This window comes from Eurypyga helias, unplaced genomic scaffold (assembly GCF_000690775.1).
Source record: "Eurypyga helias isolate BGI_N326 unplaced genomic scaffold, ASM69077v1 scaffold4882, whole genome shotgun sequence".
Classification (NCBI taxonomy): domain Eukaryota; kingdom Metazoa; phylum Chordata; class Aves; order Eurypygiformes; family Eurypygidae; genus Eurypyga; species Eurypyga helias.
In genome coordinates, this window is record NW_010237688.1 from 168,251 (window position 1) to 180,815 (window position 12,565).

Sequence of the window (12,565 nt, forward strand, 5' to 3'; positions counted from 1 at the left end):
GTGGCATGCTTGGCTGAAATGATCCCCATAACGGGAGAGAAGAAACTGAGGAAGGCATTTGGTGTGATGAAGACACTAGGCTACAGGAGAAAAAAGTTGAGTGTGGTCACAGGACATGTGCGATCCCACTGACAGCTGCCGTCGTGGGCATCAGGGCCCAGGAAAGCTGGTTGATCTGCAGGGACAAACTCCTCACAGCCCCAGAATGATCCCTTTTCCGACACGCAGGCAAACAAGTGGGCATGGCAAGAAGCCAGCTTGGATGAACAGGGAACTCCCGGCCCAGTTTAAGCACGGAAAGCGTGCAGAGGTGGAATCAGGAAAGCCAAACACAGACTGTATGGGTGGATGGTGGGGTGAGTGGAGAGCTGGCTGGCCCAGCAGCTCCCAGCATCGTGGTGAATGGGGTGAAGACCAACCGGCACCCCGGCTAACGAGTAGCATGACCCAGGGCTTGATTCTGGGGCAGAGAGGGTTCCGTGTCTTCTTCAGTGCCCTGGGTGACGGGACAGAGAGCATCCACAGCAAGCCTGCAGGGCATGCCGGGTCGGGAGGAGCAGTGGATGCACTGGGGGAGCAGGGGGAGGGAGAGGGACCTGCCAGGCTGGACAAGTGGGCTGGTGGGATCCTCGGGGTTCAGTGCTGGCAGATGTGGAGCCCTGCATCGGAGCCAGGGGATCTTCCCCACTGCCATTTCTCTTAAGTGACAATTAGAGTGCCAATACCCTACCACATTTATGGTGCTGGTCACATCAACCAGGCCTTTCCCGTGTTTAAATTTGAGCCCATGTGAATAGTCCCCTTGGGCTGGAGATGTACTCACTGCACCTGTCTTTGCTCCTTCCATGTTGCCACTGTGGAGGAAGGTAGGGTACTCTGCAAAACACCACCTTGGTGCCCACAGCTTTCAGCATCTTTCCCAAAGTGCCTGCTTGACTGACTTCCAGTTCATTTTAAATTTCTGTTCACTTTACACTTCAACCGAGTATTTTCCCCTTATGGAAAGCTTTAATTTCCTACCCTTCTATTAACTAATTCTATCAATAATATTATTTAAGACCATGAAATGGTTTGAGGAATAGTCTGTAGGGAAGCTGTTATAAAAACAAACTTGTGTTTTACAGCTGCATCAGCCAAACGCCTCTGGAGCAGCATCTTCTGAACTGTTCTAGTGAACTACTGATTGACTGCTTCACACATCTATTTTAATTACTTAACATACAAAGTGCCTCCATTTTTTTGAAAAAGCTAAGGCACTTCATATCCAGCACAACAGGCAGTTGCAGGTCCGTACAGAAATTCCTCATGACCAGCACTTCAGTTCTTCATTTCAGCTGAAGGGAGCCTGCAGATTCATTTCTGCTGCATGAGCTTACAGAGAACAAAGCTCCAAAGAGCAGTGTCACTCTCCAGCACAGCACTTGGCTTTTTAGAGCCAGGATACCTATTCACACTTGAAATGCAAACCATGCATCTTCCACACCCTGGCAGTAATGCTTTGTTTCCTCCGATGTGTCTTGGTAATATTGTTGGTTGATCCGCTTCAAATTACACAGCAAAAGCTGCATCTTGCCCATTTTTAAAAATTATTCTATTCAGTTAAATGGTAATACAAATATATTTTTTAATAATTAAATTGAAACAAAATTTCTCTAAGGAATATTATTCCCCTGATAAATTTGTAAAATTCATCTGCTTAATCTAAAACACATCCCACACAGTCATGTATTTGTCTTCCTATATAATAAGATCCATCTTTTACTTAAGTGATCTGCACAGAGTACTGGAATAACCTGGAGGCATCAAGATGAAGAGTCTGGGAGAGTTGCCAAGATTTCCTAGATTAACAGAAACCCAGTTTTATCCTCACGGAAGACAAACCCAGAAATATTCCTTCTGACAGCATTATAGGTAGATCAGTCAAACACAACAAAAACTAGTGGCGTCTGAAAAATAAACTGTGAGCCAAATAAAAGCACAAAGGGCTTGTAAATCGTACAAGGAAGGTAAGCAGTGAATAGGCAAGAAAACTCACCCACTGAAAGCTGCAATTAAATACCAGCTTGGTAGCAGCGTGGTACTGTTGATAGCTGTGGAACCTATTTAGAAGACTGGGTTATTTCCTTTCCTTTTGCCCGATTCTCCCTCAAAATGCCTTGAGTGCCATTACAAACTGATTTGTACACAGCCGTGTGAGCAGAATGCTCAGTGGTGCAGAGCTGTGTTAATGAGTAATTACACTAAAATTAGTTTTAATGCCAATAAGGGAGCAGCTTTATTACTTCAAGCTTTTAAGCATGGTGTAACAAGCGACATGCAAAACAAGTCTCTTCTTTCTAATGTGTATTTCATCCCTTTTTAAAAAGTGACTGCACTCTGGAATGTTCTCTGCAGACCTATTCTGCAACGCAGATTGACAGCAATCTCGGTTTTTAGAGAGACATAAAATATGCCCACGCAGCTAGTGACATGCTAAGAACACGGAGAAGCAGGACGTTGCATGCCGGACACATATCCCGCAGATTTCTCTCTTCAACCACTGCTGATAGATCAGTTTTTCTCAGCTCATGTTTTCCTAAGGGATGAAGAAAAAGTCCTGGCTCAATCTGGCATCACGCAAGGGCTGTACAGTCGAGATAGAGCCGGCTGTCTCAAACAGCCTTCGACAGAAATCCTTCAGCGCAGCACAGCAGCTGGCACGGGTGAATCTCCCACAGTCAGAGCGGGAGACCGAGGCTGCATAAACGCTGCGGAGAGGATGCCTTAAAACCGTCGCAACGCAACTGCAGTTCTGGATCGACAGACAGGGACAGTCGCTTGATTTATCTGTCTGCATCTAACGAAGTTAAAAGCTAACGAAATAAGAACAAAGCACACTATTCCAAGCAGTCCTCTTTCTGCTCCACAGGACGTTTTTTCCAATGCTTATGTAGTAACCTGGGCAAGGGAACGGTGTCTAAACTACCAAATACCGGGAATGCTCAGCTACTGAAACCCAGTCGCTGCAGGACATCCAGCAATGCACAGCAGCACAAGCTCGGCAGAAAAATGAGAAAGTAGGACTTCCTTAACTTTCCACTTGAAATTATGTTTACCCATGGTAGGTATACTTGAGGGGGGATTCCCACACGTAGCGTTGTGCATTTGCGCTGCCCAGGTGCAACGCCAAGACCTCCAGCGAAGACGACGCTAGCACAGACCCCACCGAGCCAGTGTAAGAGAAGATTCCTTCTCTCTCCCTCCAGACCTGCGTATTGCAAACCACAAAATTCCCAGCTCGGTTTGCTGTGCGGCGACACACGTCTGGATTGCTAATTGCACAATTCCCTCCTGTCAGGCTGCTCTTCCCGAGAGGGTTTCTTCTGAGCAGACATCACCTCTTGCAACCATTTTATCAAAATGTTCTGGGGAGCACACAGACACCCCCGGGGGCTGGGCTCAATGACTTCCATAGCTTGAATCCTTCACCCACAAAAGCACAATGCTTTAATGTGACCAACGTCAGACAGGTGAAGTCTGAGAGGCAAAGGCCACGGGTGTCTACGGTTTGGTACACGGATGCGGTACCCACCTCTTAATCATGTAGGAAAACTGACCCCCACTGCTATCAGTCTGATTCACTGGCGAGGTAACAATTTGCATGTGTGTCCATGGTGCTATTCCATCATCGTCATTCAGGATGCTGATGTGATCTTTTAAAAACAACTCTGTCAAACATGCCACACCTGAAAACTAGTGATTGAAATGCTCTATTTGTTAGCTAATCATTAGAAATATTTTCCATGTTGTCCAGCCCCTCCGGTTTAGATTTCCTTTTTCCTCCTGTCTTCCTCCTGCGGCGCATTATTGGCATATTCACGGCTTCCTCCCGCTTTGGGCAATAACATTCCAATTATACCATCGGATATACTTACAAAGGAAAAGCGGAATAGGAATGTTATCTGCTTTCAGCTTTGCTGCTGTTATCTGAACGACCTGGGACGAGCCCAATTCCCTGTGCCTCGGCTACCTCACGTGTAACAACTCTGCCACGGCTACAGCCTACCTCGTGAAGGCAGTACTGAAATGTATGAAATTAAGATGCATTGAACACTAAGGACTAGTCAGTGGCCATATTTAGACTATTCTTGGCCATCCTGAAGTGCTCACAAGGCCACAGTTACAGTGCCTGTCAAATGCGAGCATCGGGGATTTCTGAACCGCAGTTGAGGCTGTGTCTGCATGGGAAGGCAGCAGGAGAGGAGCGGAGGGTGAACCAGCTGTTTCTGAGAGCTCAGCACTCACATCATAGGGACTCCACATGCTTCACTTTGGACTAGCTCTTACCCTGAACACCCAACAGGCACCAGAGTGCATCTTCCCGTTCACCCGCATTCCAAAGACATCAAGTTCCAAGACCAGAGATCAGAGTGGTTAATACACAGTATTGCAGAAGAAAAGAAAGGATTTCAGGGTGGATTTTGTAGCTTTGAAATTTAAATAAATCTCTGGTTTCAGCAACAGAGACAAACAACAACAACTAAAAGTAGCAAATTCCTATTTCCAAAAGAAAGAAAAAAAGCCAACCCACAAACACCAAAACCCAGCACTACCTGTTGGAAAAACCATGGCCTAAGACATTCAGATTTCTAAATGCCTTGACTATTGTAACTGTACACCGTAAAACAACACCACCTCAGATATACCGGTATGTTTAATTTGGTCTTGGGGTATTCAGATAAAACTGTTTAGTTGATAAATAATATTTTTCACAAGAATCACTATTTTACTCATTCTGGAACAGTAGTCAAGACTTTCAAACAGTTTTCTTGCTTTTACCTAATGCCCTGTTTTCCTGAATTGGAGATTTAGTATAAGGTATCATTCCTCCTGCTTCGGAAGAGAAGGACTCAACTTTGATCAGGATTAGCAAGCTGTGATACTTCAAAAAGTCATGGTCAAACCCCATGGATTTTCTTTTGCACACTCTCCCTCCTACTATTCAAAAACCACCGCAGTAACTGGTTGCAATGCCGTAACCATGAAATAATAAAATGAGTAAGTCCGTGCTATACAACTATCCTTTAAAATTTTGCTTTCTCTCCTTCTTTCTCCTCATGTTTTCACCTGTACCCAACTACTGTCCTTTTTCAAATGCTTAATTCCTAAGTTTATGACAGAAAGGACATCACCTTGTTATCCCCAACAGTCCTCCGCACGATTCCACAATGGAAGAAAAACACGTTAACAGGCCCTAACAAGTTCTTACAGGATAAATGGCCACGATGCCGAAGCTGGTACTTTGTCTCAATAGATCAGTTGTAACAACTGAATTACTTCCTTCCCTCGGAAAGGCTAATTAAAAGAAATCTATCAGAGTCCTAATTCTTTTACTAAGAGGCGCTTTCATGCAAAACTGTGAACAAACAGGCACGGAGAGCGCATTAAACTGATTTCTGCTGTACATAATGAATGTACATCTCCTACAGCGCCGTTGGATGATCTCAGCTACACGTGCAACTGTCGCCTGACACCAAGAGGAGCTGAGGTGGGCTGCCCCAGGGGACACGGACAATGCCACCCACTGTTGTGCAGGCAGAGGACCGAGCGGGCTAAGTGGAGCAACCAGCTCCCACTGGAGCATCGCCCACTCCTACCTTGGGATGTGGGTCCTCATCTGAACCACCGGGGAAGCCATTGTCAGGGAGTTAAACCTGGGCATAATTATCATCTTTTCTGTACTACAAACCTTTTTGCTGCTTTATCATCCTAAGCCAACTTAACTAGTTTTTCACACGAGCACAGAATCATTTAGGTCAGAAAAGAGCTTTAGGATCATCGGGTACAACCCTAAATCTCCCAAGATCATCTCAACAAGGGAGAGGATTGAGGACAAGAACCCAACACAGGTCTGTGAATCCACTTGGTCTCTAGTAGACTTAAACCAAACGCAATCCCTCATCCTGAGGAACTGACTCTCCCCCAAACAAAAGCAACCCTCATTTTCTTCATAAAATGAAATGGAGATGCTTGTTTACTTCTTTCACTATGCGGACATTTTTTGCCTGAAGCAGACAGGCAAAATGCTCTTTTTTTTTAATTACCTGAGATTAATTTACATTACCACTGGGAATGAGAACTGTTATTTACTCTTTACTCAATGCATACTACTCACAAAAAGCTCACCAAAAATACATACAAGCAGATTCCTAACTAAGACCCAGTGATTATGACTTTTAAGCCTTTGTTTGGCTCTATAATCTAATGCAAAATGGACACTGATGGGTACAGAGTAAATTGTGACTATATAAATATCCTGATAAACACCATCGCCTGTTTTTTAAAGGAAGTCATAAACCCCATTCTGATAAAGAACACTCCTCCCATTGTCATGTCTGGATGAAATGCTTTGGTGTAGAGGAAACAATTTGATTTTTTCCTGTCTCATCAAACAACCATTAAAGAGGTGTGACAGGCCGCACTGACGCATTACCCACGGCAGAGGAAGGCGGCCTCCCCTGCAGACCTAAGCAGGAGCCCACAGTTTCGATCAGATAGCGGTATTCAGGGGAGGGTGTAAAGAAAAAAGCCCTGCGTGCACTTTGATCACGAGACTCACACCATAAAAAAGAAGCAAATAAGCCAAACCTATCTCTACCTATCCCTGAGGAGTTTAACTACCTATAAACACATGTTGTTATTGGAAAGAAATTCAAACTGTAACTATGTATTGCAAAATGACAGACATAGCAATCTTTAAATTCAGTAATGAGGTTTTCATGCTTTTCAAGATTTAAGCTTTTTTTTTTTAACGACCGTTGCTTGAGGAAAGAGAGTCAAAACCCCTAAACAAAACACATATAACCCAAAGCAGTAAAAATGCATGTAAATGCACCAAAAGAACCCTGAACAGGTTCTCCTTTTAAGGTAAATATTCAGAAATTGAACTTTTATGCAGAATAAAAATCTCTCAAGAACAGTAAAGCCTCCAACAACACGCTATAATTTGACTTTAACAATAACAGGAAAGCAGTAATTTAGTTTCAAAAGCTACATTTGAGCAAAGCTCTTTATGGAACAGTTACTAATGAAGTACTGTGTTTTTGGAAAGTGTTCATTTTTACGGCAGCCATCTGCATATCTGAAGAGTTAGGTGAGATTGCTCCCTCCATCTAAAGTTTCACTGGAACTCCACCAGTAACCCATTTTATCACCCTGAGCAAATCACTCCCCACGCCTGCGATTCCATCTCACCTTCCGTGTGTTCGCAGTTGTTCAGTGTTCCCTCACTGTCACCCAAGGCAACAGGACCACAGAGGCTGACAATTCTGTGAACACTACAAATAATTAACGATAACCATTTCAAACATCCAGGTTGAGGACTAAATCTCTGCTTTGATGGCAGAGCAGCACCAGTACACCGGTACCATGCTCGAACCACACTACTTGCCTACGCAAGGATGTGTTTTCAAAGAAACACTGTGGGTAGTTGCTTTCTCTTTTTTCTAAGAACAGCCTGAACTGAAATAAGTAAGCCCACCCCCGAGCTGCAGTTGTTATTCTACCAGGTGTAAGTCCTGCTAGTGTCCAACGCCGCTTCTTGTAGATAACTTTGATAACTCTTGATTTTAAACTGAAATATTTTATTTAAATGACTGTAACACTCCTCTAAGTTTCCTCTGGATCTCATTTAGGATACCTGCAGCTGATGTGTGCCAATCCAGAGGGGGCTGCAGTACACGCAGGATTCACCTGAATATTCGCCTACATGGTTTTCTCTGAGCAGTAACTCGGAAGAAAAAGACCATTTCCCTCCGTCTGGGATCTGTTCACACTGCAGACAACACCAGAGCAGCATCTCTGGCAAGCTGAAGTTGCAATAGGTGAGACTGAACAAGCTGTTTGTATGTCGAAATCATACTCATTTCTGCTAATCTTTATCAAACATCAACTTACTTAATTACACATCTCTTACACATATCTCATGCACTCTATTTTTCTTTCATTGAGGTTGGTACGTACAATTATTTTCTTTAAGGGAGAGAAGAAACCAAGCAAACCCCACGTCTCCTCTTTCAGGCCCTTGTCCTCTTCAGACTGTAACCACGGACAGAGCAATAGTACTAGATGTGCTTTTGGGATCTTTCATATTAATTCCAACTGGATTTCTCCGTTAAAGACCATGCGTATCTGCTGCTTGCTGACCACTCACAGGCTACCTCAGACCCACCGTTTTTAGAGAAACTACACGAGGTATCAGGATGGTTGGGATTTTGTATAAAGGACACAATTAAAGCCAACTTTTTTTTTTCCTGTATTTTAAAGAGCAAGGTAATGTTCTTTTGCTTCTTCATATTTCTAATTCTAGCAAAAATAGTAAACCCCCATGAGCATTTTTAAAACACAAGGTCTTTCACTAGCACAGAGGCTTTGGAATTCGGTATGCACATCACAGCACACAAGGTGAGGTTACTCCCCAAATGTACATGAACAGTCCACAGCAACACGTGCAACATTTGTAGTGTGGATTACCCTGGTCCTTGACTACCGTTAAAAACTCCTGACCAATGAGATGAAAAAGCAGAGAAGGGAATGCAAGAGGACACTGACTCCAGTGCCAGGGTCAAAGAGCCATTGCTGAGATACAGCCACCTCTTAGCTCTGTGACTTGGACTCAGAAAAGCAGAGCCACGTAGGACATTTCCTCTTTCTCCTTATTTCCCTTTAGCGCCCGCAGTGATAACACATCAGTGGGAAAACCATGCAGAACCCACTTGACTTTGGCTCCACAACTACTACAACCTTTTGAAGGGTAGGGTGGGTAGAGGGGACAGGAGAAGGAAACAATCACAAAACCAAGAAAGTACCACACCGGGGTATATCCATCCAGGGCTGTGAGAACCATGGTCACGTACAGCTAGTTTCAATACCGAATGCACATTATTACAAATGAGATTTAGATTCATTTCTTACATTTGATTTCTTTACAGTATAAAAGCCATAAGCCTATTCAGGTTATCTTGTCAAGGCTGCTGGAAAAAACAGGTGACACCACAAGCAGTGTCTTTTCCTAGACTCAGACAGAAATTCAACTGTATGAATCCATTACATATACAGCCAAACTGCGAACCAATCCTTCTCCAAACGGCATTCAGCTGTCTCAGGTATTACTGTATTATTTAGCAAATATGAAATATAAGCAACCAATTAAGACCACATCCATACATTTGTTCCCCTCTCTGGTGCGAGACTGACAAAGTCTGCTATTTTCCTTTACAACATGAGGCTAGGATCAATTACACATTACAGCTACTTCTGTCGATCTTCACAGCCCTGTATATGAATAATAAAGGCAGGGGAAAGGCCTTCACTAGTCCTGATAGATCCCAAACGAAAGCAAATCCTGCCGTTATACCCTTCATCTAAACAGAAACCACTAAAACCAAACACCCGTTAGGATACAGCGAGGGCACCCTATAGAGCTGATGTTCACCCTGATCATTGTCACCTGTAACCAAGGGCCATGTAGCAGGCAGAGAACACTCAACCACCGCGCAACTGCAGCCGGTCTCGCATGTGCCTAATACCGTTTCATTGCTGCACAGCTTTGGCTCCCGGCAGCAACCGCTGCTGACAGTGTATTATCCAGTACGGCAGCAGCCAAGCAGACAGAAACAACAATTACGTAAGAGGGTAAGCGGGAAATTAAATTGGAGGGTTTGGTAAGCGATATGACAGTAAGTGTATTTGCTTCTATTAGCCTTTCTGGTGGCAAAAATCCTTTTATTGGTCCGAGAAATTCTATTGGGAATGCTGGATAACCAAGAAGAGATGTGATAAAAGAGGGACTCATAGCCCTTGAGCCTGTTTCACAGTTGTCATACAGTGTTTAGACATTCTAGTCCTTTCCACTTTTGCTGTGGTGCAACAAACAGAATAAACACAGGTGAAGGGTAGAAAACACGTATTAGGAGGTGTTGAATGTTTCTCAAAGGACGTTAGAGCTTTTTGCTCCTACAGGTTCTTTCTCTGCCTCCACCTCACATTCCTCACGTATTACTCCTCTTCACAATGAGATATAATTTCTTTAAACACAAATACCTTTTAACCATTGATTTCACTCCTGAAACCCAAAATTGAACAGGTGACCCAGCCCAAGCGTTTCAAAGTATAACGGTAAGCAGCAATCACCGTAACCCCTATTTGCGCCGAGCAGACGCAAGTCGAAGTCACGGCACGCGCAATCTGATCCGTACACCTTCCCGACGTTTCAAATTTCTTTGCCAAGTCAACTGTAAATACAGTCATAAAACAAGAAATGAAAACTAATAAGCACAATCAAAGCATCCTATAAATTTTGTTATGCCTTCCTGCAATTCACCACGCACTGGCAAACAGTAATCTATTACTAATTTAATCTAAATTAGAGCAATTTATTTAAAGCACATGCCAACTTTAAACGTGAATAGTCTACTGAACCCAGAATATAAGAGCTGTTTGGCTCCCAGTTTCCTGAAGTTAAAATTCAAGAAGTTTGAGATCTAGTGTGGTTTAATCAGCTCCAATGTCTCAATAAGACTATGTCTAAGCAGAGGCCATAAAGAGGGGATAAATAAAGGCCACTTTTTCAACAGGGTTTGAGTCAAGAAATTAAACTAACTTAATTAAAACAGCTTTTTGGCAATTTTGAACATACTTGCAGCCATGAGAAACACAAATGGTGACTTTCACTCAGGAAGACTAGCTAAGTAATGTAAATTAAAATCAAAATTAAACCAATAAAAAAGTCTTTCAGCATTAAACAGGAGGACATACGGCTATGTTTACAGAAAATCAGCAATGAAGCATACACAGCCAGTAACCAAACAGTCTCAGAGTTTGGCTCTGGTTTTACAAAACACTGTTTGAAGTCAGTTTGCGATTTCAGATGCTGTTTATGTTCCTAAAACACAACTTTCAAAATGAGACTTACAAGCTGTTCGTCTGTGGTTCGTATGAAGCCATTTGGATACTGTGGGACAGTGACTGAGGCAGCACGCCTGGAAAGCCTTCCGCCTGCTTCTCACAAGCACTGCCATTATTCTTTAAAGCCTTCTTTATGCCACCAGGATTGAGGGCACATTTGTTACATCTGCTGCTTCCAGAGGTTTTCTGCAGTATTGTATTATCTACAGCATCCTAGGACTCCTTCATTCAAAAAAGATGAGTATTTACACATGCAAATTATTTTTCTACCTGTGAAAATGTGTGCACACAGAGGAGCTGAGAGCTTATGTGCATGTACAGCAGTGAATGAGGAAATGACTTGGGATTTTATAATACAGTAACTGCCACACATAGCCAAACTACTTTAAATGCTTTAAATACTTTAAATATTTAAATAATTTAAATACTACTTTAAATATCATATAGAAATTATTTGCCAATATCACAGTCCCATAACCTTTTGTATCACTTTCTAAATCTGGGAGACAATTGTGGACATAAACTGTGACAAACACTCTATGACCATGATGCTTGAATGTGGCCACTGGTTGCTTACATTAAACAAAGCCTTGAGTCTGCTGAGGAAAAAACCCACATGGATGTATGTTGATGTAAGTGGGGAGATTTCTTACGGGAATGAGAAATTCCCCCGCTAGTCTTGCCTCTAAAGATACTCATCACAGTGGATTTCCCATCCTCCATTCTACCCATATAAGACCAGATGCTAGGGCCTGGTGAGATTGGAGAGATCCCATCTGGTCTCATATGAGTTTAAAACTCAGGATTCACATAATGCAATTCAGTGGAAGAATTCATATCCTACAGTGCAACTGAAGTGGCATTACACTTTAATCAAATTTGGTTTGTAATGTCAAACTGTGCCACCAATACCAGACATTTATGTTTCTCATAAGGAGATCAGCAGGGAAACAGATACCACTAAATTGTCATAATTTGATGATTACATTACGACTTTATACAAAGAAATAAACGGGGTCCAGTCACACTGACAGTCTCTCTGAATCCTGGAATACTATTAGTTAGGAGGGATCTCAGGAGTTCATCTGTGCACTGCCTTGTGCAGATCGGAGCCACCCTGGACCAGGTTGCTCAGGGCCTGGTCTAGGTGTGTCTTGAATATCTCCAAGAACAAAATTTTCTTGTAGCTGATCAGAAATTCCCTTTTTTGCACTCAATTACCCATCATCCTTTCAACATCCAGCTCCACCTGCTCTATGCCCTCCATCAGTTTGCTGAGCAGTAAAATGTTCTCTTAGGCCTCCATTCATCAGGATGAACGAACCCAGCTCCCTCACAGTACATCTACGAGTACAGCACTGCTCCAGCTCCCTAATTATCTTGCTAGGGCTCCACCGGGGCTCCAGTATGTCAGTGCCTGTCTCATGCTGGGAAGCTTAAAAGTGTCATAATGTGGACTCACCAGTGCCAGGCAGGAGGAAACAATCACATCCCTTGGCCTGCTGCATATCCCACCGAGTCCTCTTCTGCAAAGCAGCTCGCAATTCCACCAGCAGTCAGCCCCTACCGCTGCATGGAGCCATTCTGCCTCTGATGCATCTGCCAGCACTGAACCCTGAGG